Source organism: Tamandua tetradactyla, chromosome 18, assembly GCF_023851605.1.
Source record: "Tamandua tetradactyla isolate mTamTet1 chromosome 18, mTamTet1.pri, whole genome shotgun sequence".
In the NCBI taxonomy this organism is placed as follows: Eukaryota; Metazoa; Chordata; class Mammalia; order Pilosa; family Myrmecophagidae; genus Tamandua; species Tamandua tetradactyla.
Window position 1 is genome coordinate 30,878,978 of NC_135344.1, and position 8,169 is coordinate 30,887,146.

Genomic DNA, 8,169 nt, shown 5'->3' on the forward strand with positions numbered 1-8,169 from the left:
CTGTATTTTTATTTCAAAATATAAACATTTATTATTTTACATTCAAGTGAAATGTCTGTCTGGGAGCTAAATGCAATTTTAGGCCACATGAAGCAATCTAATCAAGTTACTTTGGTGCCTTTTGAAATAACCTGATGGAAGAATTCACCCCTCTCTATTTTAAAAACAGGTCTATATTCCTAGTTGTAATACTACTTATACAGGCACAACACAAATTCAAAACCTTCTACATTGAAAAATAAAGGATAAACATTATCCATCTATTTTATACTGTGTACTGGAAATTTTACATGCATAAAATTTTTCTTTAATGTTTTCAATCACTGCACCTTTTCTTCCCTCCCGTGTAATCTAAGACTGGGGAGGTAGAGAGAGGGATGGCTGCTGCAGTGAAGCAGAAAAGCAACATTCCTTTAAGGGGAGGAAGATAAAACATGATTTCCCTCTCCCCTTATGAAGTCTTTCTCCCTCCACCACCTCTTTAGGCCTCCCTACTGATGTCCTTTTGGTGAATGGCTGTTGCATCCTCCTCTCTTTCTAAGGCTTCGGGGAGCAGAAGGTCCACACTGAACACAGCAAAAATAATCTGGGTAGGAGGACATGGGAATGGAATCAGGCAGAGGAAGCCTTTCAAAAATCAAAGATTCTGAAATCACTTCTCACTGTCTGTTCCTTTAGTATGGACTTTGATTCTCCAGCTTATGGTTCCTGGGGAAGTGCTTGAAAAACCAAGAAATGGCAGTGGATTGCATCTGGGAGATAACATGGTTCTATACCCCTTTGAAGTACCCAGGCAGGCCAGTGACCTGGTGTACTGTACGGAAAGCATTGGTCATGCCCGACAGGCGGACACTGATGTTGTCCAGGGAGAGGGCCACATTTTCCTGAATGTTGAGCAGGGTTTCACAGACGTGCAGGGGGCTCGTGGCCACTGAGTGATGGCCCCAGCCAGCCTGCCTGAGAGAATGTGGGACTCTGGGTTATAATCCCCATGAGGGTTGACCTTCTCCTGCAGGAATTCATAGGTGATGAAGTGGATGGACTGAAAAGGAATGTTCGTGGTCAGCTGTGTGGTATAACTCTGGTAGAAGGCCCCCAGGCCCTCTGTCCTCCATGCGGTCCGGATGCAGCTGAGGGCTGACCTGTGCTGTGGGAGAGTTGTACGTCGGCATACACTGCTTCACAACTTCTGCTCGTTTCATTACTGCATCATGGAGTAGAGTGACCATACACCCATCTCTCCCTTTTCAAGCTTACTTAGCTCTAGATGCTGTAGAGACCTGTTATACGAGTTTTTAAATAGTATAGTCTCAAAGAAATTGTCCAGACAGGGCTTTTCTTTTTTTTCTGAATCCATCTTTCAAAAGTTTTATTTTGAGGTTTCTATTTAGCGTTTTTCCTGTGTCTGATCATTAATTGTTTTTGAATGCTTAAACAACAACAATAAAAACCAAAATACCTTTGTCACCAATTTCCCCTGGCTTCAAAAAATAGAAGAGGAGAAAGGAAAAAATATGTGTATTTGTGTTCTAGTTTGCTAGCTGCTGGGAATGCAATATACACAGAAACAGAACAGCCTATAAAAGGGAGAATTTATTAACTTGCAAGTTTACAGTTCTAAGGCTGTAAAAATACCCCAAGTAAAGCAAGGATATGAAAGTGTCCAACCTAAGGCATCCAGGGAAAATATCTTTGTTCAAGAAGGTTCAACAACAATCAGGATTTCTCCCTCAACTGGAAAGGCACATGGTGAACATGGTGACATCTGCTAGCTTTCTCTCCAGGTTTCTTGTTTCATGAAGCTCCAGTGGGCGTTTTCCTTCTGCATCTTCCAAAGGCTCTGGCTGTGTGGGCTCTGTAATGGCTTTAAAAGGGACTCTTTCCAAAATGTTTCCTCTTTTAAAGGATTCCAACAAACTAATCAAGACCCACCTGGAATGGGTAGAGTCACATCTCCCTCTAACCAAAAGTTAATATTCTCAATCAGGTGAGCATATCTCCATGGGAACAATCAAAAAGATCCCAGCCAAGGATATTGAATGAGGATTAAAGGACATGGCCTTTCTGAGGTCCACCACAGATTCAAACCAGCACAGTGTGTGTGTGTGTGTGTTCTTGGGTGTGAGCGTGCACACACATGTGCTCTATAGCTTTCTATGTGTAGGTGAGCATTCCTTTAGGCTGCTGGGCTGCAGGAACTGGCACCCTGGGAAGAAGGCTCTGTTGAAGAAGAGAGTTTTCTAACTCCAGACAGACGCTTTCAAAATACCATTGGCCAGGTGGCTGCTTCCTCAGGGATGGAAAGAATCACTTAAAGTCTTTTTCATATTTTCGTAGCAGGCAAAATACATGGTATGGGCAGGCCCTGCCCCCATCACCGTCGTGCTGATGATGTGCAGGGGCCTCCAGACACCTTCGGTCTACTCTATTTTCTCAAGGGCTCTGTAGACACTTGAGTACTGGCTTTGAGATACAGCTGCAGACTCTGCATTCCTGTCTTCACGGAATCTACCGGGTATATGACCAAGTGCTCCAGGATCCTGGCCATTGCTTCAACTGTCAGTGGGTGGATAAGGAGGTACTAGTGATTCTCATAGTCCTGCCACCTGGTGTCCTTGCTGCCACTGACGCTGCCTTGATGTCCCCATCCATCCCCTCACCCACAGCCTGGCTCCCTAAGCTGCTGTAGCTCCATCTGCCAGCTAAAGTGGGAACCATCTCACCCATGCTACAGTGCCTGCTGCCATGGCAGTTTGCACTGTGATAAAAGTTGCAATGTGGTGAATGTTAATATTTTAAATTTACCACAGTTTTATTTTATAATCCTCAAGTATTTTTTTTTAAGTACAGCAATCTCCAAAATGAAATGGTTGGTGCCTATACTTGACCCTAAACAAACCCAAGATTTCTGATTGAGCTCCCCTCCCTGCTGGGAATCTTGGTCTCCAAGGAGAGAGAAGTGTGGTAAAAATCAGTCAACTTAAGGTAAAGCATGCCCACTTTCCTTTAAGGACCCTTCCTAGAGTTGAGCACTCCACTTTCAACTATTTTCATTGACCAGAACTTAGAACACAGCTTTATCCCACCTTCAAGGGAAGCTTAGAAATTTAGGTTATATTCTGCCCACTATAATGAAAAATTCCATGTGATTAGGTTTTTCTTATAGTCAAATGTGATATTATGGGAAAGTTCTTGTTTTAGTTTTCCAGAAGCTAAAACAAATACCATACAAAGGGTTGACTTAAACAATGGGAATTTAATGACTCATGGTTTTGAAACTAGGACAAGTCTAAAATTGCGGTGTAAGCAAGGTGACAGTTTCTTGCCAAAAATTGTGGCATTTTGAGGCTGTCAGCTGGCAACCCTTGGTCTTTGGCTTTTTTTTGTCACAGAGTAATGCACATGGTGGCATCTTCTTCTTCTCTTCCCAGTACTATTGACTTCCAGCTTCTGATTGCTCCCTGTATCTTTCTTTCTGTGTCCAATTTTCTTTGCTTATAAGGACTTCAGCAATTGGATTTAGGCCCCCTCATTCAGTTAGCACACAACTAACTAACAACATCTTCAAAGGTCCTATCTACAAATGGGCTCACACCAACAGGACAAAGAGATAGGACCTGAACATGTCTTTTGTGTAGGAGATGATTCAATCCCCAATGATTCTTGATTAATCTTTGGTAATCAATAAATGTGACTTCCTCATCTTGCCTCTTTAATTGTTTGTGCCACTTCTATCCTATTATAAGCAGCAGCACAACCACACAATAAGATGACAAGAAAATAAAGTCCATGAATTCCTGCTACAATACAGAACCAACATCAAGAAAAGCCTTCATGAGATTTGGCCCTATTATAACTCTGGTTCCTAGATTTCCTTGTAATGCCTCATAATCTTAGCATGTGCTTCCTAACATTTGTACCTAGGACTGGATTAAAGCAACATGGCATTTCATCAAAATTTCTCAAATCCTCATTAATGATAAAATTATATGCTCTGAGACCTTCACAGTACAGTTTTTGATACTTAGAAGTCTGCCTCTTACAAATCAAAACACTTGGCTCTCACAGCTATTGTCTGTATAGTGCATTTAAGGAACCCATTTGTCAAAACAAAGCTGAGCATTGATGTCCTTCATTCCTTATTGGACACCCTTGCTCTAAAGCCATGGGAAGGCCCCAGATCTTCAAATGATCTCAAACGGAGTTGTATTGGGGGACATTAGTGATTAATATTTTAAAATACATTTTTTTAAGATTTTAAAATACTTTCAAAATATACTATTTGGTGCCACAGCAGGCTAAAGAATCTGAGCTTTATCTTAAAGTAATTAGAGACTTTTATGAGAACAGAAAGGATTAAAGAAGGTGCTTCAAGAACTGGGTGCTTTTTCCTGTAAGATATTCTCATATCTACAGTGTGGGGAGGATGATTGATACATGCTAAGGCCTCTTTTTTATACATGCGGTTTTTAAGATATTGGATACCCCCTAAAGGAAAATTTGTAATGAGTTTCACCCTGGTCAAAGGTTGCAGTAAATTATATCTTTTGTCTCGAGAAAACCAATAACCCTTTCTGGTGGTGTTGTCTGGTATTCTCACACACATTACAAGGAAACCAGCTCTGCCATCAGCACAGCCTCTCATACCCAATAAGGAAATGAGCATTCCTGCCTGGGAAGAGGGAGGAGTGGGGGTGGGGAGGGGCAAAGAGTCATAGAACCATTCCAATGAGTGAAGGTTTTATACCCTCAGAAGGAAAGTCAGCAGTGGTGTAGATGGCACCTTGCTATTGCTTCACATTGCATTTGATGTTAAGGAGGGAAATATGGGACCTGCTGACCATCTGGTGGTCTAGATTTCCTGAGATTTACACTCATTGCAATTAAAATTAAAATCTGATCTGAAGAAAAGAAGATTTCCTAATTTCAGTGGATCTAAAAATAGACAGCCACTGAAAATTTTGATCAGAGGATTGACATGATCAAAACAATATTTTATAAAATTTAATCTTACCTAGACAAGAAAAAAACAACCATGCTAACATTCCTTCTAAAGCAACTTGAGACTTTTAAATATTTCTGAGTCAGTGAGTCATCTTTCATGGTATAGCACAAATCAATGCATTTAAAACACATTTTTCAAGGATGTATCATGGTAATTTAAAGTGCCTGTCTGCTGGGTGGATTTTTTTCATTTTTTAAATGATATTGGTCTTTCTAATGGATTCTGGCATGGACTCTTTGAATCTCTATTTCCAGCTGTCTACTGGTATTCTTGGCATCTTATCCCCAAACTCAATAAAACTAACCTTGTTATCCTTCCTGAAGAGGAGCTTCTTGTCCTCTATATCTATGACTAGGTCTTCCAATCTCAGAGTAATTTTCCTCTCTGCATTCCTTTCTCAAGCTGCCTACATACAACCAGTCCACCTTATATCCAAGATGTTAGTCACATTGATGCCCTCCTCTCCACTCACTGCCCTCACTCAGCATGAGGTAGTTTTCAAATATATCCCCCTTGTAACTGAATATGTACCTCAATGATAGATCTTTTTAAGGAACAGCCTTGAAAATGTCAATTTCCTTTTAAAACTATTCAACTGGTTCCACATTAGTCACAAAGTCTGCAAGATGAATGGCTTGCTAGAGCTATGCATCTAGATACATATCTTTTAACAGCGGGAAATAGCCCACAGCACCACTCTTAACTTCTAACACCAACTGCAAGTTCAGGGATGCACAAGACCACCCTCAGGCTCAACAGTGTTTTAGGAATCACAGTCTTGCTGAAAGCTATTAAACAGTGGAGACATACCGATTAAAATAAGCCAAAGGAAGAGACACATGGTTCCAAATGTGAAGCTTTTAGTTTTCTTCTCTCAGGACACATGGACAGCATCAACTCCTGTTGGCCATAATATGTGACAATACTCATTGCATATCACCCATCAGAGAAGCTTACCTAAGATTTAGTGTCCACAGATTTAATTGGGATAGACATGGTTAGCCACCCATGTATGGGCTCAGTCTCCAACCTCTCTGATGGTTGATCTGATACCACCTGACCTAAGGTCCCCACTATAAATTGTATCATTTGGCTATTTAGTTCAGGGGCCTTCATCCTTCTGCATATGTTTCAGGACAAATGAGTTATTTCTACAAAACACATTTTGAAAACCAATGGGTTGGATGTCTTCTAAGGTAACTTCTTGCTTTCATATTCTATGATTTTGTGAATTAATATAATCTATACTTCAGCATAAGATAACCTTAATTCCTACTCTTTCAAGAATCAAATACAATGTCCCTGAAGTGAGACCTTCTAACCTGCTATAATCTTTCTTCTCTTCATTTTAATCCCCAGACTATCTTGAATTTATTAATTTCATTTTAGTTTTCACATCTATCCTGGGAAAAATTATAAAATTCTTGAAGGTAAGGACTGTGCCATCATCTAGTAGAAAAAGACTTTGGACATGATAAGTGATTGGTTTGACTAAACTGTATTGAATATGGTCTCTGGGGACATCCAGACACCACCAGAAATTAATGCAGGCCTGCCCTAATCCTCTAAAATTTGTAAAACCCTTTTTTAACTGAATGACTATGAGCAGATGGGCCACTAAATGAAAGTGAGACATTCTTTGGCCAAAAATATAATGGAACTCAAGTAATAAGCTAGTAAAGAGGGACAGTTCTTCTCCAGGTGAACCACTTTCACAGTTCTGAGATTTAGTTACTCAGAAAGAGTAAATGTATCAACTGCGTGCTCCTGGATAGTGCCAGGACAGAAAAAGAGAAATTTAAAACAGTGTAACATCTCCCCAGATATGGTCATTTGGCTTATCCCTTAATGGATCTAAAATGTTCATTCTAATTTTCAGATCTCTGAAGAAGTCAAAATGTCAATGAATTGGAGAGCATTTGGAGTAGCTGATCCCAACCTAAGTATGACCCTTACAGAGCAAAGCCTCCTTTGAAAGGAAAACTTGCCTTTCCAAGAACATTTCCTTGTCAGAGCTCCTAACCAAAAGGTCTAAACAGTAGAGAAAGCACCGGGATGTTTCAGAGAAAACAAATTTCCTCCCTAGGATGCATTTCCAAGAGGATACTTCCATTTCTTTAGCCACTGGCTGCACCACTCATTGACTGAGGAAAAGATGGGTCTCTCTCCTCCTCATAGGATGGTTCCCTAGCCAGTGACCCAAACCACACAGCTGCAGGTGGCCATTATGCAACCCTCACTCTTATGTGACCTGCTTTCCCAACTGTAAGAAGCAATCTGACATCTGCCCTCCTCCCCATTTTCAGCTTAGCCTCTCCCAAACATTGGCATTTCTCCTCTTTTTAAGAGGGGTTTTTGTCTCCAAGTTTTCTAATGAAAGATCCTATTTCCTAGCGAAGGTAGGTGTACTATTATTTATTACGGATCCAACATAGACAATAACAATTGACCGTCATCGTAGTACTAGCAGCAGCTAGCAGTAGTAACAACTAAAGTTTAAAAAGTATAACTAGAGATTCTGGCTTAGAGGATCTAGGTTAAAATCAGAGCATAATTCTCTTATAAAAGCTCTCCAAACTTTTCTGATCTCAGAGCTTGGCTAAGAACCAAAATTTACAAAAATGAAGTAACCTGTGTACTAAGAAACAAATTGGGACAAGAGCTCTGCTACATGAGACCATAGCCTTAGTTTTGCTTAGACAACTTCATTTTAAATATTTGGCTAAGACCTCTAAATTTCTCCACTACGAACAACAACTGCAACTTAATATCTCATTAACTCCCCACATATTAATAACTAGTCTCCGGAGACTAGAACCTGAAGGTGAACCACCAGTGTTATAATGACTAAAACTTTAAACAAAATAAAAGAGAATGGCAAGACAATGGTGGTCAGGATGCAAAGAAACTGGAATCCTAACATAACACTGAGGGACTATATATATTATTACCCTCACTTTGTAAACTGGCAGCTTCTAACTAAGGCTGAACTTATTATGCCTGCCCTATGATAGAAAAAATATATGTGCATGAAAAGACATGCACAAGGATGGATGGAGCAGTCTTTTTTCATAATAGCCCCATATTGGTAACCATCAGAAGAACTGATAAGTTGTAGGTGCATCACAAAATGGACTACAAGATAGCAATGAAAATGAGCAAAC

The 8,169-nt window shown here is 40.2% G+C and overlaps 1 pseudogene; it reads right to left on the reverse strand.

The window, feature by feature from the left end:
- Window positions 1-674: 674 nt before the first annotated feature.
- Window positions 675-1,229, reverse strand: LOC143662586 (mitoferrin-1 pseudogene; annotated as a pseudogene).
- Between the last annotated feature and the right edge of the window lie 6,940 nt (window positions 1,230-8,169).